The sequence below is a fragment of the Pongo pygmaeus genome, chromosome 11 (assembly GCF_028885625.2).
Source record: "Pongo pygmaeus isolate AG05252 chromosome 11, NHGRI_mPonPyg2-v2.0_pri, whole genome shotgun sequence".
Taxonomy (NCBI): Eukaryota; Metazoa; Chordata; class Mammalia; order Primates; family Hominidae; genus Pongo; species Pongo pygmaeus.
The window spans coordinates 71,780,681-71,807,866 of record NC_072384.2 but is presented as its reverse complement, the minus strand read 5'-3'; the positions used below and the strand labels follow the sequence as shown (position 1 = coordinate 71,807,866).

Sequence of the window (27,186 nt, the reverse complement as noted above, 5' to 3'; positions counted from 1 at the left end):
TCAAGGCTGCAGTGAGCCAAGATTGCATCACTGCACTCCAGCCTAGACAACAGAGTGAGACCCCGGTCTCAAAAAGAAAAAAAGAAAATGCTCTCAAATGTCAAACTGAGTAGAGAAGAAAGCAAGATACAAACCAGTGTGAAAATAATAATTAAGAAATAATATTCAAAAATAAATACCCCAAAATATTTTTAAAGTGTTTTAAAATTATGACTGGTTTTATTTTCATTAAACTTATTTGTTTTTCCTAATTTTCTTTAATGAGCATGTACTTTTTTCTAGAGGGGAAAAAAAGTTTAGTTACGTATAAGGTCTTAAAAGAATAAATAAAGGGAAAAGACCCTAAACTACATGATGGGTTTCATAAAGAAAGTGAAGATGTGAAGGTCAATTAGAACTTCCCTAAGGGGAGAGCTATCATAAACAGAAATTGGTCTCCAAATAGAAGTCACAGAAATTTTGTGAGAGGTCTGTGGAAATAAGAGAAATCATGATCCTTTCCACTTATAAGAATAGAAAACAGATTTTCCTGTCGCTTTCTAGACTTACCATTCTAACCATTATCAGAGCCAGAGTTGGGTTGGTGGGGGAGGTCTCAAAAATCCACATAAAGGGGTTGGAGTGTTTTCAGAAGACAATCAAAAGCCAAAGACAGCTTTTGTGGCATGTTTCAGGCATCATACAGGGAGCAGAAGGAGGCAATGTCCCAGACAGAGAACCCCGGGAGTAAATGTCTGCTTTAACAAAGGCCTCAAGGGCTGCCATCTGCATCTGTGTCAAGAAAGAAAACAAACAGAATCTTTTTTATGGCGCGCATTCCAGTACACAGCCCACACCCACATGCATTGCTCCGCCTGCCCCTCAGCCTCCCTGAGATCTCTGTGCTCAGCCTAGGGAGATAAAGCAGTGCCATTGTAGTCATAATTGCAGCTTCTTCCTTATGCTGGAGAGACACTCAGGAGGGCTTCCAGGACCCAAAAATACATCACGGTAAGATGGGGGTTGGCCCAGCCCCTCACAGGGCAAGATGCTATTTCCTGAGGTCTTTTTACATTTTTTTTTTCCTCTGACTTTAGAATTTATAAAACATTTTAGACTTACATACAACCTGTTCCTGCAGTTACATCCCCTAAGATCTGATGGTTTTAAGATCTACTAGGGGATTGGGGGGAGGGTGTTTTGTTTTGTTATGTTATGTTATGTTTTGTTTTAGAGAAGGGGTCTCACTATTTTGGACTCAAATTCCTGGGCTCAAGTAATCCTCCAGCCTCAGCCTCCCCAGTAGCTGGGACTACAGGCACAAGCTGCCATGCCTGGCTCTATTTGAAAAGACAATTTTTTTTAATGTGAAAGCATCCCCAGAAGTCAAACAGCAACACAGGAAATAAATGAATGACTTTTTTGAAAAGTTAGCAATTTAATTGTGAAACTAAGTCCAAGTCTCCACAGCAGATATTGAACCAGACAGGTTCACTGTTTCAACAAACATATTGAGTACCTGCTATGGGCCAAGAATACAGCACCTGCTGAGCCTCGCTTGGGGGAGGTAGGATGGTCCAGTATGGAAGAGACAAAGCTTATCTATCCCAGCACCTCCAAGAGCATTCAGGGCTCCAGTGAGGAAACAACGGTCAGTGATGCATGCAGCAAAAATGAAGGACCCCCTTTTCACTTAGATGACCAGAGATACCATCATGGGGGCATCAGAGCTGTGTCTGGAAGGACAAGAATTTTGGCCAGGCGTTGTGGCTCACGCCTGTAATTCCAGCACTTTGGGAGGGCAAGGCAGGCGAATCACCTGACATCAGGAGTTCAAGACCAGCCTGGCCAACATGGTGAAACCCCATCTCTACAAAAATACCCAAAAAAAAATTAGCCAGGCATGATGGTGGGTGCCTGTAATCCCAGCTACTGGGGAGACTGAGGCAGGAGAATTGCTTGAACCCAGGATGCGAAGGTTGCAGTGAGCTGAGATCGCGCCACTGCACTCCAGCCTGGGCGAGAGAGTGAGACTCTGTCTCAAAAAAAAAAAAAAAGGACAAGAATTTAAATAAGCAAAGCCACGAGGAGAAAGCAACGCAGAGAGAGGAATCTGAGGAAAACCAAGAGAAATGAGACAGTTTCTGGTGTTTTTACCTAGGTCATCTCAACTCTAGCTGACATCCGGCCAGTAGACTCCAGGAGCTGAGGCATCTTTCCTTTGGCCTGAAAGCTGAAGGGAGTGAAGCAAGGACGGGCATGGGAGGGACTATTCGGAGGCAGAGGTGAGAGAGAAGGAAGAATTGCGGATGCCTTCTTGACACATTGGCCTTAGGGCTGCCCTGTCAGCCCATCCCAGTCACTGTCTCTCTAACCTGCTGGCTTTTTCAGACAGTCTTGGGGATTAGGTGACAAGAAACAGACAGGCACTTGGGGGAATTACATCGGATATGAGCATTTTCAAACTAAATGTCAGTTAGTTCCCCTGTCATCACCATAGTCCAGAAATCTGTGCTGATATTTGCAAACAGATAAAGGACACCAGGGGCCAGGCACAGTGGCCCACACCTGTAATCCCAGCACTTTGGGAGGCCAAGGCATGAGGATAACTTGAGGCCAGGAGTTCAAGACCAGCCTGGCCAACATGGTGAAACTATTTCTCTAAATAGTCCGTCCTACTCCCTTCCCTGCTTCACTCCCTTCATCTTTCAGGCCAAAGGAAAGATGCCCCAGCTCCTGGAGTCTCCTGGCTGGATGTCAGCTAGAGTTGAGATGACCTAGGTAAAAAGACCAGAAGCTGTCTCATTCCTCTTGGTTTTCCTCAGATTCCTCTCTCTGCATTGCTCTCTCCTTATGGCTTTGCTTATTGAAATAAAGACTTGAAATAAGACTGAAATAAGACTTGAAATAAGACTGTCTGGAAAGGCAGCCTCTACAAAAATTACAGAAAGCTGGGCATGGTGGCACATGCCTGTAACCCCAGCTACTCAGGAGGCTGAGGCACAAGAATCACTTGAACCCAGGAGGCAGAAGTTGTACATTTAGCAGAGATCATACCACTGCACCACTGCACTCCAGCCTGGGCAACAGAGTGAGAATCTGTCTCAAATAAATAAATTAATAAAATAAAATAAAATAAAAAGTAACACCAGGGAGCCAACTCACAGAGCTGAAGAACAGAAGCTGCCGCTGTCATCTTGTAAAATTAGTATAGGTACCCTAGTGTGTGGCCACAAGCTAGAGAGGAGGTCATTACACCTTGCAATTTTCTCAGACACTTGCCAAACCACCCAACAATGAGCCACCTTCCTGGTTAACCACAGGGAGGGCTGAGGGTGGGGCAGTCACAGGATCAGACTCTGGCTCTAACTCAGCCTTGGGGAAATGTTGCTCCTTCTGGGAAATCCCTCATGGCTGCATCTGCTGCATCTACCATCAATGGGCAATGCCTGGCCCAACTCAGAGCCGCAGGTCCTCTGGTCATGCCAGGTTTGCTGCAGAGAGGAGAGAAGAAAAAGGAGGAATGCATTGTAAAGTGCCTTAAAGTTCTCTGATGAGGAATGTTTACATAAATCTGGTCACATCCACACTATAGAACATTGTGTGTTAAAAAAAAAATGAAGGCACTCTACTTTGCTGACAAGGGAGGTCACCTCCATAATATGGTACTAGGTGAAAAAAGCAAAGTGCACAGCAGACATAAGAGAATGAGCCCATAGGTTTATGTAAAGTATGTATATTTTCTTGCAAATACATAGGACGTTTCTGGAATGCTATATTAAATAGAAGTAACTGTCTTATTCCTGGGGATGGGAGAGATAGAGGGAGTTTCATTTTCACTTTTTGCCCTTTTGTACTACTTGCATAATTTTTAAAAATAGTTAAGACCTTTTCTAAATTATATGATGAATGAGGCCAAGAAAAACTATTATAAATATGTCTCTGTGCTAACAGAAGCTAAAAATAAAAATCATCTTCTTACTTCTATCTCTCTAGCCTAATACACATTTCTATATTAATACCACATCTTGGCAGGCATATTAGGTGCTGCTTCTACACAATAGGGATTAAGCTTTATAGTGGAGAAAAAAATTAAAGGTGAGCAGATGTACAAGTTTGATTTATGGAGGCAGAGAAAAACGTGTATAAACATTGAATAAATAGATAGCTGATACACTCATATTTCACCCAAAAGCCTTTATAGTGGACCTTTATTGGTCTGGCCTGGTCAGCATCCCTTCCCTCTTTGTCTAGAAACAACAGAAGTACCCTCATCTGACTCCATAGGATCCTGGAGGGGTTGTCTATCATGGTGCCCCAAATCTCCCTCTGTCAAAGAGATGGGCCCACACACTGGCTGGCCCACTAGAGCACCCCGTTCTCCAAGCCACGGTTATTAGTTGAGGAATAGGCAAGTGTCCTAAGCTGGACCAATCCAAATCTTCCCTAAGATCTGACACATGGGCACTAAAAGGGAAATGCTGCCTCTCTTCCTCTAGGATCTTGAGCTATATAGATCATGAAGGCTTGAATAAAGCCAGGCAGAGGTAAACAGAGTTGAAAAATGGAGGGTGAGGGATAGAGCTGATAACATCACCTGAATTCCTGACTCAGCCATGTTTGAAGCCATAATCACCCACTTGGAGTTCTCATTTGTATGAGTCAATAAATTCTGCTTTGTGGCTTAAACTGGATTTTGCTGGTTTTCTTTCCCTTGCAACCTAAAGGGTCCTAGCTAATTAGTATCACCATTTTCTCACTGGAGGTTTAAAAACCCATTCCATGATTGTGAATATCAGCCTCATTTAAGATCCAAAATTAAAGTTTATATTTTAATATTCCAAATATTAGTTTAAAGTAGGATATCCTATTTGTTCTTCAGGAAAAGGAGGCACAAGGAATTTGTTATATGGAATTTCCCCCAAGGTCATACAATTTATCCGAAGCCAAGTCCAGAATAAAAATAATTTCCTAAACCTTTTCTTCTAAAAAAGAAATGCTTTATTCTATGTCAAAGTAAAGTCAAGAGTTATCTGCAAAATCTGCTAGGGGAAGTAAAAGGGAGATGAACTTGTGCTGATGATGTCAGTCCAAGAGAGAGCAAGGATCAAAACAAACCAACTTCAAATTCCTCATATTTCCAACCAGCTGAGCTTTATCAAACTAACCTTGCTGAGTTCTTGTCCAAAAAGAACACGAAAATTAGCCAGGCATGGTGGCTTGCACCTGTAGCCCCAGCTACTTGGGAGGCTGAGAGGAGAGGATCATTAGAGCCCAGGAGGTCGAGGCTGCAGTGAGCCATGACTATGCTACTACACTCCAACCTGGGTGACAGAATGAGACCCTACAGAAAAAAAAAGATTCTTGCAACTGTGTGTCTATTCTATATAACATGTCTAGAATCCAAGTGTTTTTAACTATACTTATCTTCTAGACAATTAGGTAAATGACTCTAAAGCTCTCATAGTGTTTGTCTAAAGCATTATTTTATACTGTAAGTGAAAGCCTCATAAAGAGAATTCACAGTCTTACAACTCAATAGCAGAAAAACAAATAACCTAATTTAAAAATGGGCAAAGGACCTGAAAAGACATTTCTCCAAAGAAGACATAGAAATGGCCAACAGATATATGGGAAGGTGCTCAACATCACCAGTCATCAGGGAAATGCAAGTTAAAACCACTATGAGATATTGTCTCACTCCTGTTAGAATGGCTGTTATCAAAAAGTCAAGGCTGAGTGAGGTGGCTAATGCCTATAATCCCCACACTTTGGGAGGTTGAGACACAGTGGATCACTTGAGGCCAGGAGTTGAAGGCCAGCCTGTCCTATATGGCAAAATCTCGTCTCTACCAAAAATATAAAAATTAGCCAGGCGTGGTAGCCCATGCCTGTAATCCCAGCTACTCAGGCTGAAGCAGGAGAATTGCTTGAACCTGTGAGGCGGAGGTTGGAGTGAGCCGAGATTGTGCCACTGCACTCCAGCCTGGGTGACAGAGTAAGGCCCTGTCTCAAAAAAAAAAAAAAAAAAATGGCAAGAGATAAAAAAATTCTGGCAAGGGTGTGGAGAAAGGGAACCTTAGTACACTGATGGTGGAGATATAGATTGGTACAGCCATTACGGAAAACAGTATGGAGGTTCCTAAAAAAAATTAGAAATAGAACTATCATACGACCCTGCAATCCCTCTTTTGGATATACACCCAAAGGAGATGAAATCACCACCACATAAATATATGTGCACTCCTACATTTGTTGCAGCATCATTCACAATAGCCAAAATATGGAGACAACCTTAGCACCCACTGACTGATGAATGGATAAAGAAAATGTGGTATGTATACATAATGGATATTATTCAGCCTTAAAAAAGGAGATCCTGCCATTTGTCACAACATGGATGGATCTGGAGGACCTTATGCTAAGTAAAATAATCCAGACACAGAAAGAAAAATATAGCATGCTCTCACTTACATGTAGAATCTAGGAAAAAAAAAAAAAAAGGTCAACTATACAGAGATAGAGAATAAAACAGTGGCTACCATGCATGTTGGGTGGGATGGGGGGAAATGGGGTAGGTCAAAGGATACAAAGTAGCAGATATGCTCACAGCCTGTAATCTCAGCATTTTGGGAGGCCAAGGTGGGAGGACCACTTAAGCCCAGTAGTTCAAGACATAGCGAGACCCAATCTCTACAAAAAATATAAAAATTAGCCACGTGTGGCAGCACACACCTGTAGTCTGAGCTACTCAGGAGGCTAAGGTGGGAGGATTGCTTGAGCACAGAAGTCAATGCTACAGTGAGCCGTATTAACACTACTGCACTGCAGCACTGCACCCTGAGCTACAGAGCAAGACCCTCTCGCAAAAAAAAAAAAAAAAAAAAAAGTAGCAGATTTAGTGAATGAACAAGTCTAGAAATCTAAAGTACAACATGAGGATTATAGGTATTAAAACTGTATTGTATTAGAAATTTTTGTCAAATAAGTAAATTTTAGCTATTGTCACCAAAAAAGTAACTATGTGAAGTAATAGATACATTAATCTGCTTCACTATAGTAACTGTTTTACTATCTACAGGTATCCCATAACATCATGTTGTAAACCTCAAATATACACAATAATGTTTATTGAAAAAATAAAAATAAAATTTTAAAGAGTTAAAAACATCGAGTTAACAAAAAGTTCTGCTTTCTCAATGACAAATAGAATAAAAGTCTGATGAGTATCTAAGGCAAAAACTCAGTGTAAAATTAAACTCCTTGTAGCAGAATGGTAGACAAGAAAGGAAACTCTTAAAGGAATCTTTTCAGTGCAAATGGTAGAACTAGAAAGGGAAGATAAGAACTCTATATGTGGAGTTGAGATTTCCTGTGCAGCTGGGCATTTGGCACAGCCAGCTTTCTAAGAAGTGTGTCCCTATTCAGAAATTCTACAATCACAGCTAGTAATGGCCAATTCACCTTAAAAGCTGGCAGTAAAGAAAAAATGTGCAATTAGATAACGGGTAACAAAAAAAAAATCCAATATGGGCCAAGTGTGGTGGCTCATACCTGTAATCCCAGCACTTTTGGAGGCAGAGGCAGGAGGATTGCTGGAGCCCAGGAGTTTGAGACCAGCTTGGGCAACATGGTGAGAGCCCGTCTCTACAAAAAATTTTAAAAATTAGCCAGGCATGGTGGCACACACCTGTGGTCCCAGCTACTCAAGAGGCTGAAGCAGGAGGATTGCTTGAGCCCAGAAGGTCGAGGCTACAGTGAGTTGTGTTCAGGCCACTGCACTCCAGTCTGGGCATCAGAGCAAGACTGTCTCAAATGTACAAAAAATTAAAATGTAAATCTTGTGCCACCTCATGTAGCTGAGCCATGATCCTGGGTGGGGCTCCTAAGATGTCTGAGCCTCAGCTTCCTCACTTGTAAATGAAGGGATTGGTAGATGGTCTCTGAGGTCCTTTATAAATGCACAAGCAATACAGCTTGTAGTTTCTCACCCTGAGCCTAAGAGATTTACACTTTTTTTTTTTTTTTTTTTGAGATAGAGTCTCGCTCTGTCACCCAGGTGGGAGTGCAGTGGCACCATCTCGGCTCACTGCAACCTCCGCCACTGGGTTCAAGTGATTCTCCTGCCTCAGCCTCCTGAGTAGCTGGGATTACAGGCACCTGTCACCACGCCCGGCTAATTTTTGTATTTTTAGTACAGACAGGGTTTCACCATGTTGGCCAAGCTGGTCTCAAACTCCTGACCTCAGGTGATCCACCTATCTCGGCCTCCCAAAGCATGGGGATTACAGGCGTCAGCCATCACGCCCAGTCGAGATTTACACATTTTAAAAGGTAGGGCAGAGAAGCTCGGCATAATGGCTCATGCCTGTAATCCCAACACTTTGGGAAGCTGAGACAGGCAGATCACTTGAGGTCAGGAATTCAACACCAGCCTGGCGACCATGGCAAAACCCCGTCTCTACTAAAAATATAAAAATTAGCTAGTCGCAGTGGCACACACCTGTAGTCCCAGCAACTCAGCAGGCTGAGGCAGGAGAATCGCTTGAACCTGGGAGGCAGAGGTTGCAGTGAGCCCAGATCACGTCACTGCACTCCAGCCCGGGCGACAGAGCGAGACTCCGTCTCAAAAAAAAAAAAATCAAGTAGGGCAGAGGCCAGCACTAGAAGATGAAAACTGTAAGGAACTAAGGAACTAGAATTTTGACTTGCTTCTTTTACGTGCAAAAAGTATGAATTCTTTCAGAAAGATATTGAACGAAGGCACAGAATCTATGGGGTCCTGGCATATTATAACCAGCGATTAACTGGTCATGTGCAAGAAGGATAAAAATCATTTGCAATCCATAAGAAAAAGACCAATAATCCAATAGAAATAAGAAAACGATGTGAACCATCTGCTCATAGAATTCAAGTTGCTCTTTTTTCATGTGGAAAAGAATAAACTGTACTCAAAATTTAAAAGATGAAAATTAGAATGAAATTCTACTTTTAAAACCTATTTGCTCACCTTGGCAAATATTTTAAAAGTGCAATAAACCTAGTGTGAACAACGAGGGAAGTGGGGAGCAGTCACTGATGAGAATATCAATAGGAACCACCTTTGGTGGTCAATGGGCAAAATCTATAAAATTTTAAATGCAAATATTTTTCAAGGAGACAATTCCACTTCTAGGAATGTATTCTATAGGCATGGTTGCACACGTACTCAAAGACATACACACAGATGTTCACTGCAGAATTGTTTGTCACAGCAAAAGGCTGGAAACAACCGCCATATCCTTCCATCGTGGCTGATAGAATAATTACGGGGTGCTGGTATAACATACAGAACACCAGGCAGCCATCTAAAAGAATGCCATACATCCACACATGCTGACGTGAGGTCATCTCCAAGATACATGATAAAGGGGGAGCTGAGGCGGGAGGGCAGATGACCCAATTTGGGGATGGGGACGCATTTGAAAGGAGATAGCCATATACTTGTGTTCTGGAAGGAACCAAAAGAAAATATTAGCAGTGGCTGCCTGGTCGGAAAGGGGAAGAGGCTTTTGTACTGTCTGAATTTTCTACCATGTGCACTTACTATTTTTTCCATTTTTAAAACCAGTTAATTAAAAAAAAAAAAACGAAATAGCCATTTAAAGCAAGGTGGAGGGGAGGGAGATTCATGGTACTCTGAGCTCTGCTGTCACAAGGAAAGAGAGTCCACATCCCACCCAAGCACTAAGCAACAATGGAAAGTCAAACGCTGGAGGAGGAAGCAAGGCAAAAAAAATATTTTTTAAATAAGATTTAAAAATTTATGTAGATATAAAGAAAATGATAGCAACGCAACGATGAAGGCATTGGAGTAGCACTTTCCACCAGCATATTGCTAGTCAGAATGAGTGCAGCCCGGCGTGAGGACCACCCGCTTCCGTGACCACGACTGGACCCCTCCCCCAGCCCACTCTCCTTGGGGTCCGCTGGTTCGTGCCGTCCGAGCCGTCTGTGGGGGCGACCCAGGCCCGGGCGCCTAACTCCCGGCAGCGGGGCGGCAGTTCGCGCTTCCCCGAAGGTGGCGCAGGTCAGCCCCGCAGGCGGGCAAGATCCTAGCCCCGGGACGTGCTGTCGTGTGTGCAAACTTCGCTGCGGTGTGAAAGAGCTCTCGGTCGGTCGCGGTCCCGGAGGCCCCCGGCACGCCTGCAGTTGCGCCCGGGCTGAACGCGGCGTTGGCTGCAGCGCGCTCCCAAGCCGCCCCGCCCCGGCCCACATTCCTAAGGCCACAGTGCGACCCAGCGGGCCGCGGGGAAACTGCTCCGGACCACGGCCCGCCACCGCCCGAGCCCTCACCTGCAGCCTTCCAGGAAATGTGGCCGCGGGAGCAGCTTCCCTCCTCCTTCCTAAATGGAGAGAGCTGATCTGTTTGCCACGACAATGTCTAAACCTGACCCTTCCCTCACGCTGTAGATGAAAATCGAAGTGCTAGAAAGTTCTGGTGGAGGGACTTGGAGGGATAAAATTCAGAATTCCAGACATCTTGTAATTTATGAAGTCAAGGAAGGCCCGTTTCTACCTGAAGAATGACTCTAATGATTTAATAAAATCTATAGACACTAGGATTATAAGCAGGCTCGACCAAAATGCCACCTCCTTTGTGACGTTGGCCTCTGGCTAAGTGGAAATGTCCCCTGGCTCGCTGGCTTTCGCGGCCATGGTAACAGTCTCTCAGCTCTTAAGACGTTCCTTGTGAATTGAATCTGCATGTCATTCCCTTTAACAGACCCTACAAGCTCCCTGAAGCATCTGTGTTAGGAATAGGCACCAAGACAGAAAGAAACCCTGCAGAAGTTAAGAACAGGAAAGAAAAAAGAAGCAAAGTCACAACAGCAACCCTCACTCGCCAATGTTATTTGTCATTTAACAAGTTTATTGGACTGGGTGCGGTGACTCACGTCTAAAATCCCAGTACTTTGGGAGGCTAAGGCCGGTGGATCACCTGAAATCAGGCGTTCGAGACCAGCCCGGCCAACATAGTGAAACCCTGTCTCTACTAAAAATACAAAAATTAGCCGGGTGTGGTGGTGCGCGCCTGTAATTCCAGTTACTGGCGAGGCTGAGGCACAGGAATCATTTGAACCCGGGAGGTGTTCAATGCAGTGAGTCGAGATGGCACCACTGCACTCCAGCCTGGGTGACAAAGTAAGAATCTGTCTCAAAAAAAAAAAAAGTTTATTGAACACCAAATAGCCATATATTATGGTGAACCTTGATCCAGTAGACCAACATTTTTCAATGGATGCCCTCTGCACGTCAGTGTCAGGCCATATTAATACCATATAACTTGAACATCAGAGCACCCTGAACATATGGTGATCCCACGTGTTGCAAGAGAAAAGTTCCTCAAAAAAAAAAAAGTTGGGGTTTTGGGAATTTTTTTAGCCAACTTGAAAACATAAATGTTTAGGATATATATAAGAGTTAAATGTCAGTGTATAGGATTGGATTTATTCATTTAGTTACACATAAAAGCTTAAATCACACATGTGAAATAATACATTGATTTTGAAATAATGCTTTTTTTCCACTCTGACATGTTATGAAGCGATTTTGTTTAAACTCTTATCTGAGTTTTTCAATATCTTAGTCAGAAGAAGAGATGTATCTTAGGGCATCTAACACAGTCATTTTTATTTACAAACAATATTTTTTGAACGTATGTGGGAGCTATCGCCGGACATTTAATAGTAAGCCATAATTTGATAAATTCAGAGTTTTAAAAAATGTATCCTATAGGTATAGATTTGTGATCTCTTCAACATATTCACTAACTGTATTGCTTTTTTGTCATTGCTGATTTACACCAGCACCCAGTCAATAGTCACATGGGGAGGTCAGGCCCTGCATCAATCAGTAAGGGTCTAGCTACAGAAAATAAGGGTCTAGCTCCTGGCTAGTTTAAGCAAGACATTTGTAACAGGGTGTCATATAACTTCCAGAATCACTGAACTGGAGGTAGTAGGGGAGAGTTTGGCAAGAAACAGACTCTAGACTGAGCTTCTAGTAATAATTCCAAAGTCACATCAGATAATTGGCCAGAGAACAAAAAGCCCCAAGCCAAATCTGGCTCTGCTGCTATGGCAGCCCCATGTGAAATGATGCCGCCTCTGCTACAATCAAGAAGCTGCTGGCCAAGCTTGCTGCTGCTGCATATCAGCTCTGCTACCAATCACAAACAAAAATGAACGCCTCCTTCCAAAGGCAAGATTTATATAAGCAAGTGCATCTGAATGTCAGAACCTAAAGTACATCCAAAATTCTCACAGAAGAAGGTCTAGAAAAGATCATTTTTAGCTTTCCAGATTCTTCAGTATAAGAAGACAGATTCTTTTATATATATATAAAAAAGTAGAGACTGGGTCTCACTATGTTGTCCAGGATGGTCTCAAACTCCTAGCCTCAAGCAGTCCTCCCACCTTGGCCTCACAAAGTGCTGGGATAACAGGCATGAGCCACAGCGCCTGGCCTAAGACAACAGAAAAAAGTTAGACTACATGATGAGTAAGGTACTCCACAGCAACTGCCTCATACTCCCAATAATAGTTACTAATTTTGTGCTAAATGTATTTTCCCCCTTTTTTTTTTAAACCAATTCCATCAGATAACCTTTATCATCAACTAAAACTAGTATTGATTGGTTTCAGTATTGTGCTTTTTCCATACAATACCTTAGTCGTTTAAAAGTAGGTAATCCAGAAAATGCCCTGAAATATGAGACCTTGGAAGCCCTTGAATATTAGGATACTCCATCTTTTCTGAGAGATAATTTGGAAGAAAAAAACCCTTGCCTCATGTTTGAGTATACACAGTAGTTTTTCCATGAAAAGGTTTTTCTTGTTTTTTTTTAAATATCTTTACGGGCAAGGGTATCCGTTGTATAGGGCTGCCTAACAAATTGCCTTAAAATGGATGGTTTAAAACAACAGAAATGTATTCCCTCAAAGTTCTGGAGGCCAGAAGTCTGAAATCAAGGTATCAGTAGGGCTCATTTCCTTCTAGGGGCCTGGCCTTCCAGCTTCTGGTGGCTAATATTTTATGGCTTCCTTGGCTTGTGGCCACACCATTCCAACCTCAGCCTCTGCTTTACTGTCACTCTCTTCTGCATCTGTCTTCTCCTCTTCTGTCTCTAATTTCCCCCTGCCTTTCTCTTATATGAACACTCATCATTGGACTTAAAGCCCACTTGAATAATACAGGATGATCTCAAGATCCTTAACTTAATTACATATGCAAAGAATCTTTTACCAAATAAGGTAACAGCCATAGGTTCCAGGGATTTGACATGGGTGTTCTGAGGGGACCACCATTCAACCCACTCCAGCAAGGAAGTTTAGGAAATGCTGGGCTAAACAAATTAAATTGGTTTCTTTGCTGCAGGATTTTGAAAGCCTGTAATGTCCTAAATGTGCATTGTCAATCTCCAAGAGTGAGATACACTATACAGTGATTTTCAAAATTATTCAACCATGAAATCCTATTTGCAGAAGCAATATTCCACAGAACACACTCTGGCACAGACTTATAATTTACCTGCTGGGCAAGTCCTCAGAAAGAATGTCAATAAGTATCAGAGAAGCCAAAAATAAGTGATTAAACAGTCGAAGGTTCTCTAGGATTTGGCAAGAGTAACTGTTCTAAGCCATAACCATGCAATACTGCTAAAGATCATCACAGCCATAAAGTCATAACACGAAGTAAAATATTTATGTCCAGTTACTACACTGCTTCCTGTATTTGTCCATTTGCAAGCTGCTGATAAAGACATACCAAAGACTGGGAAGAAAAAGAGGTTTAATAGGACTTACAGTTCCACATGGCTGAGGAGGCCTCAGAATCATGGCGGGAGGTGAAACGCACTTCTTACATGGCAGCAGCAGACAAAAATGAGGAAGAAGCAAAAGCGGAAACCCCTGATATACCCAGCAGATTTCATGAGACTTATTCACTATCATGAAAATAGCATGGGGAATACTGGCCCCCATGATTCAATTACCTCCCCCTGGGTCCCTCCCACAACATATGGGAATTCTGGGAGATACAGTTCAAGTTGAGATTTGGGTGGGGACACAGCCAAACCATATCATTCCACCCCTGGCCCTTCCAAATTTCATATCCTCACATTTTAAAACCAATCATGCCTTCCCAACAGTCCCCTAAAGTCTTAATTCATTTCAGCATTAACCCAAAAGTCCACAGTCCGAAGTCTCATCTGAGATAAGGCAAGTCCCTTCCGCCTATGAGCCTGTAAAATCAAAAGCAAGCTAGTTACTTCCTAGATACAATGGGGGTACAGGTATTGGTAAATACAGCCATTCCAAATCGGAGAAATTGGCCAAAACAAAGGTGTTACAGGGCCTATGCAAGTCTGAAATCCAGTGGAGTAGTCAAATTTTAAAGCTCCAAAATGATCTCCTTTGACTGCAGGTCTCACATCCAGGTCACACTGATGCAAGAGGTAGGTTCCCATGGTCTTGGGCACCTCCACCCCTGTGGCATTGCAGGATACAGCCTCCCTCCCAACTGCTTTCATGGGCTAGCATTGAGTGTCTGCAGCTTTTTCAGGTGCACGGTGCAAGCTGTCTGTGGATCTACTATTCTGGGTTCTGGAGGATGGTGGACCTCTTCTCACAGCTCCACTAGGCAGTGCCCCAGTAGGGACTCTGTGTGGAGGCTCCAACCCCACATTTCCCTTCCAAACTGCCCTAGCAGAGGTTCTCCATGAGGGCCTCACCCCTGCAGCAAACCTTTGCCTGGACATCCAGGCATTTCCATACATCTTCTAAAATCTAGGTGGAGGTTCCCAAAACTCAATTCTTGACTTCTGTGCACCCGCAGACTCAACACCACATGGAAGCTGCCAAGGCTTGGGGCTTCCACCCTCTGAAGCCACAGCATGAGCTCTACATTGGCCCCTTTCAGCCATGGCTGGAGCAGCTGGGACACAGGGCACCAAGTCTATAGGCTGCACACAGCACAGGGACCCTGGGCCCGGCCTATGAAACCATTTTTTTTTTTTTACCTCCTGGGCCTCCAGACCTGTGATGCGAGGGACTGCCGTGAAGGTCTCGGCCTGGAGACATTTTCCCCATGGTCCTGGGGATTAACATCAGGCTCCTTGCTACTTGTGCAGATTTCTGCAGCAGGCTTGAATTTCTCCCCAGAAAATGGGTTTTTCTTTTCTATCACATAGTCAGGCTGCAAATTTTCCAAACTTTTATGCTCTGCTTCCCTTATAAAACTGAATGTCTTTAACAGTACCCAACTCACCTCTTGAATGCTTTGCTGCTTAGAAATGTCTTCTGCCAGATACCCTAAATCATCTTTCTCAAGTTCAAAGTTCCACAAATCTCTAGGGCAGGGCAAATGCTGCCAGTCTCTTTGCTAAAACATAACAAGAGTCACCTTTACTCCAGTTCCCAACAAGTTCCTCATCTCCATCTAAGAGCACCTCAGCCTGGACTTTATTGTCCATATCGCTAACAGCATTTTGGGCAAAGACATTCAACAAGTCTCTAGGAAGTTCCAAACTTTCCAACATTTTCCTGTCTTTCTGAGCCCTCCAAACTGTTCCAACCTTTGCCTGTTACCCAGTTCCAAAGTCGCTTCCACATTTTCAGGTATCTATCAGCAATGCCCCACTCTACTGGTACTAATTTACTGTATTATTCCACTTTCACATTACTGATAAAGACATATCTGGGACTGGGAAGAAAAAGAGGTTTAATTGGACTTACAGTTCCACGTGACTGGGGAAGCCTCAGAATCATGGTGGGAGGTGAAAGGCCCTTCTTTTTGTTTGTTTGTTTTCATCTAATTAGTTTTAAAATTTATTCTCTACTCACAAAGAAGCATAAATAAAGGTTTCACTCTTATATAAAGACCTGACAATACATACAATGGTCCTCTGCTGATTTGGAAGCAAGGACAGTTTTCTACGACAGTCTGTTCTTTATAACGTATAACTGTGGTGGGAAAAAAGAAAATCCATTTCTTATTGTAATTATTTTTCTTGTTTGAGGTTTCTTTTCCATGATGACCCAACCACAAGTTTGGGAACGTTGCTTCAGAGGCCCATTCTCTGATGAGAAAGTTCAGTCCCAACTGGGGAAAGTAACTGAGTCCCAGCCTTTTCAGCCTAACATTATACCTAATACCTAGAGTAAGAAATCAGGCTGAGCATGGTGGTATGCGCCTGCAATCCCAGCTACTCGGGAGGCTGAGGCAGGAGGATCGCTTGAACCCGGGTGGGAGAGACTTCAGTGAGCAGAGATCACGCCAGTCACTCCAGCCTGGGCAACAGAGCGAGACTCTGCCCCAAAAAATAAATAAAATAAAAAAATAAAAATCAAACATCCAAGTATCCACTTTGGGTTGCAGGAAGAGTTAATCTTATGTGTTTACAAAAATGTAACTATATAATGTGAAACACCGTAAAGTCAGATGGCACTGCTTGAGGCATTTTTGCTTCTTTTTCTTAAGGAAAAGGAGTTACATGGAAAATTCTCTCATCCTCCCCTCTCTGCCCCTGACTCTTCTATGTCCAAAGTTTTTTTTCTTTTTAATTTTCTGAGATGGAGTCTCACTCTGTCGCCCAGGCTGGAGTGCAGTGGTGCAATCTCAGTTCACTGCAACCTCCGCCCCCCGGGTTCAAGCAACTCTCCTGCCTCAGCCTCCCGAGCAGCCGGGACCACAGGCATGCACCACCATGCCCGGCTAATTTTCTATTTTTAGTAGAGATGAGGTTTCTCCATGTTGGTCAGGCTGGTCTCAAACTCCCAACCTCAGGTGACTCGCCTGCCTCGGCCTCCCAAAGTGTTGGGACTACAGGCGTGAGCCACCGCACCCGGCCTAGGTTTTTGTTTAAAATTGGGCCTTTTTCCTATTCAGTAAATCTGTGTCACAGGATAAGCCAGGATTTAAATATACAAATATAAATTTTTAGTATCTTTCACATCAAATTAGAAACATATATTTGGAATTTACTGCTGCAGTCTCAACTGTGCTTATCATGGTAGTGGCTGAAACTGGAAGACATTTTTTTTAAACCCTGAAGTCATCCATACTTGCTACTTCTTTAGTCTTCTTGCTTGGAATGAAAAGCATTCACAAATACCACCACCTAAGCACCTGTTTCAAATGAAACTCAGCCTTCAGCTTGCAAAATGATGTCTTTATAATTAAGCAAACAACAGAAGACCCATGCAAGTTGCTTCTTTCTTCCTGGAGATGTTAGCAGGATAACTGGAATCCTAGGAGCTCCTCTGTGTTGAATTTGAGAGGCAGAACAAAAAGAAAAGTGGCCTTTCCATTCCAAATCATGGAGGTAATCTGTAAAGAAGTGATAGCCACATTTCAAGAATAGGGAAAGTAACCGGGTAAAAGAAGCAGGACTACCCACACTAGGAGACAACATAGAGACACTTGCCAAGTCCTGAGTTCAGAATTTTGTTTTTGAGATGAATATAAAAGCACCTAAAGGTCAAGGAAAATTTTCTTCCTGTGATAAGGAACACAAAGCCTGTTTGGTGGTCTCTTCACACGGACACGCATGACATTTTGCTTTAGTGTAGATGACCACTCCCCTCTGTAAGGTAGGGAGGAAGGATGTTCGGTTAGTTCCTTTCCTCTGGCCGATCTCTTTTTTTTCCTTCTCCTCACATGGTCCAACAGATGCACTCGGCCTCCCCGGGGCTGCCCGCCCCCAGCCCAGAGGCCAGTTTACAGCGGCACGCCTTACTCCGCCATCTTCACAGCTTCTCAAGAAAGGCACTTCTTATATGGTGGCGGCAAGAGAAGCAAAAGCAGAAACCCCTGATATGCCCATCAGATCTCATGAGACTTATTCACTATCATGAGAATAGCATGGGAAAAATCGGGCTTCATGATTAAATTACCTCCCCTTGGGTCCCTCCCACAACACATGGGAATTCTGGGAGATACAATTCAAGTTGAGATGGGGGTGGGGACACAACCAAACCATATTACCTCTCATCAGGTTCTATTCTGGTTCAGGATAATGCACAAACTCCCAATCCTTTACAATCTTTTACCTCAATCTCCTCACACATTCCTATCCTATGTTTATCCTTGTTCCAGCCAAACTCACATACACATTGAATTTCCTACTGCCATTCCATGAAAAATGCCTTCTCCCTACAGCTCCCCTATTAATAGCTGAGATTCATTTCAATGGATACCTCCTAAATAAAACCTGCTTTGTCACCCCAGCCAGAAAGACCCTTTCCCTTTGCATTTGGCAGAGGACGCTTGTGAAGTATCTTGTTTTAGAGTTCTTTGCATATAGATATTATTTTTGTTACTGGCCAGCAAGCACCAGCAAATAAGGATCATGACTTAGATCTCTTTATATCCTCCAAGTGATCTAGGACACTGAGTTTCATAGAATAAATGCTCAAAAGAAATGTGTTAATTGACTAAACAAGAAAATTAATCTTGGACACCAAGCACAGTGGCTCACGGCTGTAATCCCAGCACTTTGGGAGGCTGAGGTGGGCAGATCACCCGAGGCCAGGAGTTCCAGACCAGCCTGGCCAACATGGCAAAACCCTGTCTCTACTAAAAAATTAAGACAAAACTTAGCCTGGCATAGTGATACGCACCTGTAATCCCAGCTACCCGGGAGGTTGAGGCAGGAGAATCACTTGAACCCAGGGAGCGGAGGCTGCAGTGAGTCAAGATCACACCATTGCACTCCAGCCTGGGCAACAAGAGCAAAACTCTGTCTCAAAAAAGAAAAGAAAATCTTGGGAACTATGTATGCAGATATAAAAATGCCATCTAAGACTCCTCCCCTCCCCATTTCCCAGATGAGAGTAGACTGGGCTATTCAAGGTTGGAGATGTATCCAATTAGCAGTGATGAATGGCAAATTCAGAACGGTGATGGCATTGAGGACCTCGGGTAGGCAGAGTCAGAGTCATGTGTGATCTATCTTAATGATTTAAAACAACATCCCCAAAAGAATTGAAAACAGGTTGAATCAGCCTTCCATATGCATGTATACAGAACCCTTGGATACAGAGAGCCAACCAAACTATGCCATTTTATTTAAAAGACTTGAACATATGTAGATTTTGGTATCTGCAGGGAGTATGGAATCTGGTATTTGTGGGGGTTCTAGAACCAATCTCCCACAGATACCAAGTACTCAAATACACATATACATGTACATGCATGTTCATAGCAGCACTATTCACCCATAGCCAAAAAATGAAAACAACCCAAATGTCTATCAACAGATGAATGGATAAACAAATTGTGGCATATACATAAAATAGAGTATTATGCAGCCATAAAAAGGAATGAAGTACCAATCATGCTACAAAATGGATGAACTTCAAAAATACTACACTAAATGAAAGAAGCCAGACACAAAAAGTCACATATTTTATGATTTCATTTATATGAAATATCTAGAATAAGTAAATCCAGAACACAGATTGATGGTTGCTGCTGATGGCAGTGGCGGGCCATCTGGAGTGGCCCCTGCCATCACACTGGCTGTGATGGCAGCCAGACCCCACGCAGAGGGGTCGGGCTCAGGTGGTAGCAGCGGGAGCAGCAGTGGCAGTGGTGGAACCCCCTGTGCCCCACATCCTCTGTGTCCCACGTCCCTGAAGCAGCCAACTGCACCACCTCCACTCTCCCATGGCCAGGCCAGACGTGCTCCCAGGCCCAGACTCTCCGCTGCTCCAGAACCTGGCCCTGCATCACTGCTGCAGGGAGGGTGTGGGGAGGAGGCAGACAGTACCCAGAGCCCGCCCCTGGGGCCCCCCAGGAGCCCGCCACCCTGGGAGCCACTGCAATGGGGCCAGGCTGAGTTGCCCACCAGCAGGGGAGCAGCACAGTCTGGCACAGAGAGGCGGGCAGAGAGGGGCCCCAAGGCAGAGATGGACCCAGGAAATCCAGCTGCACCCCATGGGTGGTGCTGCACCCCATGGAGCAGGCAGGAGCAGGCAGGAGTCTCACCCTCCCAGGCATGGCTGTGGCCACCCAGATTGTGACTGTGGACCCAGGCATCTGTGCACTCTCAGGGGGTGCCAGGAAGACCTCCCTTTCCCCAACAGGCTCAGAGGTGTCTACTCCTACTGCCTGGCCTCTCCCTACTGTGGGCACCCACCCTGATCACAGAGTGGAGTAGAGGCCAAGCTAGGCACTATTACAGCCTGGCCAGGTGTGCATATGCTCAGGGCAGTGCTGACACGCCAGCCCCCTGCCACCTCAGCCCCCTCCAGACTTTGGGCACTGACAAGCACAGGAGGGAGGCCAAGGGGGAGCTGAAGACAGCCCAGCACTGAACTGCAGGTGCTCCTTGACATGAACAGCCTGTGCTCCATGAATGGAGGCAGGCAGGCTCCTGGGAGGAAAGGGGCTGGTCCCCAGTAAAGCCCCACCTTCAAATCAGGGAGGACCTGAAGCCTGGGGGCTGACAGCCAGCCCCATGGACCAGAGGGGGAACTTGTGGTGTTTTTCCCTTGGCCTGCCCATGGCTGCTCATGGACCAATCAGCATGCACTTCCTCCCCTCTAAGGCCCATAAAAACCCCAGACTCAGACAGACTCAAGCAGAAGATGGAGACAGGAGGGAGAGAAGATGGAGAGATGACAGGGAGACAACAGAAAGCAATGGAACAACCAGCTGCAGAGAGAAACTACCCTTTCTGCTGAGACTGAAGAGAGGATGGGACACCCTGGCTATGGAGAGGAGCTGCCCAGAAGAGGAGCTGCCCACTGCGAGTCTCCTCTGAGCTGTTCTATTGCTCAATAAAGCTCCTCTTTGCCTTGCTAACCCTCCACTTTTCTGCACACCTCATTCTTCCTGGGCACAGGACAAAAACCCAGGATCCACTGAATGGCGAGGCTAAAAGAGCTGTAATACAAACAGGGCTGAAACACACCCATTGCTCACCATGTTGTGGGGAGCAAGGAGGAAAGAAGAGAGAAGGAGAGAAGCGCTGCAGCCCTCAGTGGGGGGGACAGACCTGGGAGCTCCCCAAGCCAGGGCTGTCACTCCCCTTTTGGGGCCCTGCAGTTCCTGGAGTCTCCAAGCTTCAAGGCACCACTGTGTTCCCCAGTGCCAGCTATGAAAGCTGCTTGTAGTGCCCTTGGTCCAGCTGCAGCCTCATGGTGAGCTGGCACCCATGCCGGCACCTGGAGCTGCCTGTCCCACTGCAGCAGCCAGCCTTCCTGACTGTGCACAGTGGCCAAACCCCATGCTCGCTCACTCACACCTCTCGCTGCTCCACTCCAGTCTCTTTGGAGGCATGGGATCCAGGCCAGTAATGCAAGCTGAGCACAGCCTGCTGAGCACAGCCTGCCAGGACGAGTGAGCTTATTAGGCCCAAGCAAAACTCAGGCAAAGGTGCCACTGGCCACAGAGGTTTCCAGCCAGAAAAGCAACATCCCCACACCCCACACACACCAAGGATCCCACAACACTGAGAGGAGGGGGACATGGGAAGCAACTGCTTAATGAGTATGAGGTTTCCTTTTGGAGTGATGAAAATATTTTGGAATTAGGTAGAGTTGGTGGTTGCACATTTTGCTAAATGTCACTGAATTGTTCACTTTAAAGTTGTTAATTTTGTTGTGTGAAGTTCACTTCAGTCTTTAAAAAACAGTACAGCAATATGAGCAAACCTGGTATTAAAGTGTAATAAGTGATATCCAGAAAACTTGTTACAGAATAATTTTAAAAATATATTACTCATTGTATAGCCATATCAATCCCAAGAAAGAAGAACAAAGCTGAAGGCATCATGCTTCCTGATTTCAAAATATATTATGAGCTACAGTAATCAAAACAGTATGGTACTGGCATGAAGACAGACATATACTCAATGGCACAAAAAAGAGAGCCCAGAAATAAATCCACATATATCAGTCAGTTGATCTTCAATAAGGTGCCAAGAATACACAATGGGGAAAGGATAATCTCTTCAACAAATGGTGTGGGGAAAATTAGATATCCACAGACAAAAAAATGAAACTAGACCCTTATATCATACATAAAAATCAACTCAAAATGACTTAAAGACTTAAATTTAAGACCTGAAACTATAAAACTCCCAGAAGAAAACACGGGGAAAAACTTTAAGACATTGGTGTTAGCAAAGATTTTATTAATATATATATTCATATAATATACTCATAAAATCATAAAATATTTATATTCATATTTATATTAAGAATATAAAATATTTTATGAATATACCCCAAAAACACAGGTAACAAAACCAAAAATAAACAAGTGGGATTACACTGCCTAAAAAGCTTCTGCACTGCAAAGAAAAAAAATCAATGGAATGAAAAGGCAATCTATGCAATGGTAAATAACATTTGCAAGCAATATTACTGATAAGGGGTTAATCTTCAAAATATATAAGGAACCCCTACAACTCAATAACACAAAAAGTAATTATGCAATTTAAAAATAGGCTAAGAACTTGAATAGACATTTCTCCAAAGAAGATATACAAATGACCAACAGGCATATGAAAAAAAGCTCATTGTCACTGAGGGCTGGGGTGCATGAGTAAGACCATGAGTAGAGTAATGGGGGCCAGATTTGAGCTGGGGTGAGGCCAGTGTCTAGGTCACCAAATAATCAAGGAAATGCCAATCAAAACCACAATGAGATATCACGTCACACCTATCAGAATGGCCATTATGAAAAAAAAAAAACACCAAAAAAAAGACAACTGTTGGCAAGGGTGTGGAGCAATTGGAGTCCTTGAACACTGCTCGTGAAAATGAAAAATTGTGTAGCCACTGCTGAGGTGGTAGGATCACTTGAGCCCAGGAGTTCGAGGCTAGCCTGGGAAATATAGCAAGAACCCATCTCTAAATAAATAAATAAAATGGTGCAGCCACTATGGAAAACAGTAAGGAGGTTTCTCAAAAATCTAGAAATAGAACTACCAGATGATCCAGCAATCCATTTCTGGGTATATATCTGAAAAAAATGAGATCAGAATCTCAAAGACATATTAGCACTCTTATGTTCATTACAGCACTAGTCACAACAGCCAACAACCAAACCACCTTAATGTTCATCAACAGATGAATAGATAAAGAAAATGTGGTATATATGAGCAATGTGATAGTATTCAGCTTCAAAAAAGAGAAGAATTCTGCAATGTGTGACAACCGGATGAACTTTGTCATTATGCTAAGTGAAATAAGCCAGACACAGAAAGAAAAATATTGCATGATCCCACTTAGATGAGATAATCTAAAATAGTCAAATTCATTAGATAAAAGACTAGAATGGTGGTTACCAGGGGCTGTAGGGAAGGGAAAATGGGGACGTACTAATCAATAGGCAAAAAGTTCAGTTAAGTAAGATGAATAAGCTCTGGAGATCTACTATACTACATTGTACCTATAACCAACAATAATGCGTTGCACATTTCTTCAACATGTGTTAGGAGGATAGATCTCATGTTAAAAGTTCTTACCACAATAAAATTATATATATATGTTATTATAATAACTATTATTTTATCTATGATAAAAGGTCATAAAAGCTAAGAACTGTATCTGAGACTAGTCGGCAGCTATCATTTTAAGCATTATCTATCAAAAACTTTCACCGAAAAAAAGCAACAACAAAACTAAATGTGCTCTTGTAAACTGACCTCAATGTGCCAGTGTGCGCCTCCACTTCAGGCTTCAAAAGCAAAGTATACTAGGATGTCAGCTCCATGAGAGCACAGCCCTTGTCTGTCTTGTTCCCCATATATCTTCAGTGCCCCCAAGCAGTGCCTGGTGCACAGCAATAATTGTTTACTGAGTTTCCCTGAGAGATCTGGATGCTGTAACCCAGGAGACAAGCAGTTACCCCAGTCAGAGTGAGGCCCTTGGGTTCAGGCACATGGGCTGGGATGAAAGAGACAGGGGAGGCAGTGGCCTGCACGAGCTGAGACTTTCACACTAGCACATCCAAGAGGCACCACTCCATCAGCTTCAGGGCTTGGCAGATGCGAGGTCCCAAAGGAAGACACACAGTTGAGCCTTCCCCGTGTCTATCTGTCCTGGGCATACCACTTTCCTGACCACACCTGCCCATCCTCTTGCCATACTCTTATTTATGGGTTATTTACCCATCTCTGGCTACAAGCTCTGCTTCCCCCTTCACAATCACCAAATTTGGCAACTGGCCTTTGGACTGGTTCCTCAAGCCACTCCCACCTCTGGTTTCAGGAGAACCCCTTTGACTTAGTGACCTAGACAGTGGCCTCACCCAGCTCAATTGTGGCCCCATTACTCCATTCGTGTCTTATTCATGGATCCTCAGCCCTCAGATACCCCTTGCCTGGAGTAATCACACCAAAAGGTATGCACATCACTCAGTCCCCATCCATTTGTGTCACAGAGCGAAACAAAATAATATTCAGCCTTATTATCAAAGAGGCACAAGTCAAAAATGTAGTATTAGGTAAAGAGCCAGAATGGAGCGTGAGGTCCATTCACAGTTTGAATCTAGCTGAATGGGTGACAGATAATGATCTTTCTGTTCTGCAGACAGGCATCCTGCTTCCCGTTTTCTTCTAAATTCCCCTCTATTCCCTCTCTCAGTCATCCCTAAATCTTTTATCTTCTGCTGTCCTTTCAATATGTCTCCCAGTGTCTTCCATACCTCTTTCTTCTATTTCTCTTTTATCCTTATCTAACCAGTATAGAAAACTGATTACAATAAATAGTGTAAATATTTCTTATGTATGACACTTTTTTTCATCCAATTTGGAATTATAAGGAGAGCATTTGTCAGAATTTAAAGGACGGACTTTCTACAAAATTCATGTTTCCATACTCCAGTTAAACACTTCTCGAATGTTTAACTCCTGAATTATGGTGTCTATTATGGGTTGGATTTTATTCCCTAAAGAAATATGTTGAAATCCTGACCCCAGTACCTGTGAAAGTGACATTATTGGAAATAGGGTCTGTGCAGGTGTAATCATGCTTTACAATGAGTTCATAATGGAATAGGTTGAGTCATTAATATAATATGACCGGTATCCTCATAAGAGAGGAGAAACACAGGGACACAGACACACAGGAAGAAGACAGCCATGTGACAATGGCAGCAGAGATTAGAGTGATGCATTTCCAAGTCAGAGAATGCCAAGCATTGCCAGCAAACACCGGAAACTAGAAGGGGCTAGGAAGGATTCTCCATTGCAGGTTTTAGAGGGTGCTAACACCTTGATTTTGGACTCTAGCCTCCAGAACTGTGAGATAATAAAATTCTGTTATTTTAAGCCACCCAATTTGTGGCTTTTTGTTACAGCAGCCCTAAGAAAGTGTCCCTCAGACACTTCTTTTCTTTTTCTTTTTTCTTTTTTTTTTTTTTTTTTGAGATGGAGTCTTGCTCTTGTCACCCAGGCTGGAGGGCAATGGCACAATCTTGGCTCACTGCAACCTCCGCCTCCCGGGTTCAAGCAATTCTCCTGCCTCAGCCTCCTGAGTAGCTGGGATTACAGGCGTCTGCCACCATGCCTGGCTAATTTTTGTATTTTTAGTAGAAATGGGGTTTCGCCATGTTGGTCGGGCTGTTCTCCAACTCCTGATTTTGTGATCTGCCCACCTCATACCCCCAGAGTGCTAGGATTACAGGTGTAAGCCACCATGCCCGGCCCCTCAGACACTTCTTTAAAAAAAAAAATTCTTGGGGCTTGTTTGAGAATTCTTATTACTGACCTTGGTTATTCATTCTTGATTTATCTAATTCTGAGATTAGAGAAGTTGACTATTTATATATCTCAGAAAAAAATGTAACTACAATTTGTCGTTAAGTTGATTTTATTTTAACGTGAATGTGCCCCAGTAGCAATGCACTAGCACCTGAGCCATGGTTTATAAATGTCAGTCCCCCTAAGAATCCTTTGATGAAATCCTCATTCCAGGTCTGGAATGGAGAAAAAGTGAGCCTGGGACATTTTGTTGGACCAGAAAGCAGCGAAGTGCTCAAAGACCAACCAAGACATGTCAAAAGATTACAGGAACCAGCTTGAAAGAGCTCCTGCTACCCAAACTTGGAAGAACTGGAGCAGCAAATAGAATAAAAGAATAATGATAGTAATGGATGATAACACAATGAATTGCCTAAAAAAATCCACAGTCCATGGTGATACTCAAAAGAAAGAGGGAAAAAGAGAGATCTGATAGAAATGTCAACTAATAAATGTGAAAAGAATGATAGTATTAGAAAATGATCATTTTGAGATGACATTTCACATCACATCAAAGCTGTGGAATTTCCTCTCTTCTAGGGGGAGCCTTGTGAAGATAAATTTGGTATAAGCAGGTGGAAGCCATGGATGTGGAATACACGGAGATGGAGGGCCAACTGTATAAACAATTATTTTACCGAGTTTCCTATGAAGATGAACAAGGGAACTGACTTGTCAAAGCACACACCAATGAGTAGAGGCAGAACTGGAATCAGAATCTGAGACCTCTCTTGCACCACCCAGCACATGAGGGCTCTGTCCATGGGCATAATCCTCCCTACCTCCTACTTACCTGCCCTGTGCTGTGGGTAATAGATGAATCGCAGTGGTCCCTAACTTTTTTGGCACCATGGACCAGTTTCATGGAAGACTATTTTTCCACGGATCAAGGGAGAACAGAGAGGGGCAGGGATGGTTTCAGGATGATTTAAGCACACTACATTTATCATTAGATTCTCCTAAGGACTGTGCAACCTGAGCATGATGATTGGGTATTCACGTGCATGTGTGAGAACTGCCACCCTTGAACCTTGTTATGACATTAGCACATTACCCATCTGACCCGAAAAAAAAAGAAGAAAGAAGAAAAAGAGGAGTGCGCAACCTAGATCCCTCGCATGCGCAGTTCACAATAGGGTTTGCGCTGTATGAGAATCTAATGCCACTGCTGATCTAACAGGAGGCAGAGCTCAGGTGGTAATGCTTGCTTGCCCAGCACTCAACTCCTGCTGTGCAGCCTGGTTCCTAACAGGCCACAGACCAGTACCGTGGGAACCCCAGGTCTAGTGGACTCCAAGAAAGACACTGGAAGAAGGAAATGGAGAAATGAGCAGACTTCAGAATAGTATCAACAAGCCATGGAGTTACATAATGTGAAAGTCTACTGGTGAGTCTAAGGGCTCTCCCTA

General features: G+C 43.7%; 1 long non-coding RNA gene and 1 pseudogene across 1 annotated transcript in view; one reads left to right on the top strand and one right to left on the bottom strand.

Moving 5' to 3' along the window:
• Window positions 1–712: 712 nt before the first annotated feature.
• The window catches only part of LOC129031138 (uncharacterized), a 78,633-nt gene continuing 52,159 nt past the window's right edge, over window positions 713–27,186 (bottom strand). The window contains exon 7 of the long non-coding RNA XR_008500943.2: window positions 713–771. This is a non-coding gene — a long non-coding RNA (uncharacterized LOC129031138). The remainder of the gene's footprint in view (window positions 772–27,186) is intronic.
• Window positions 26,731–26,841, top strand: LOC129032292 (small nucleolar RNA U13; annotated as a pseudogene).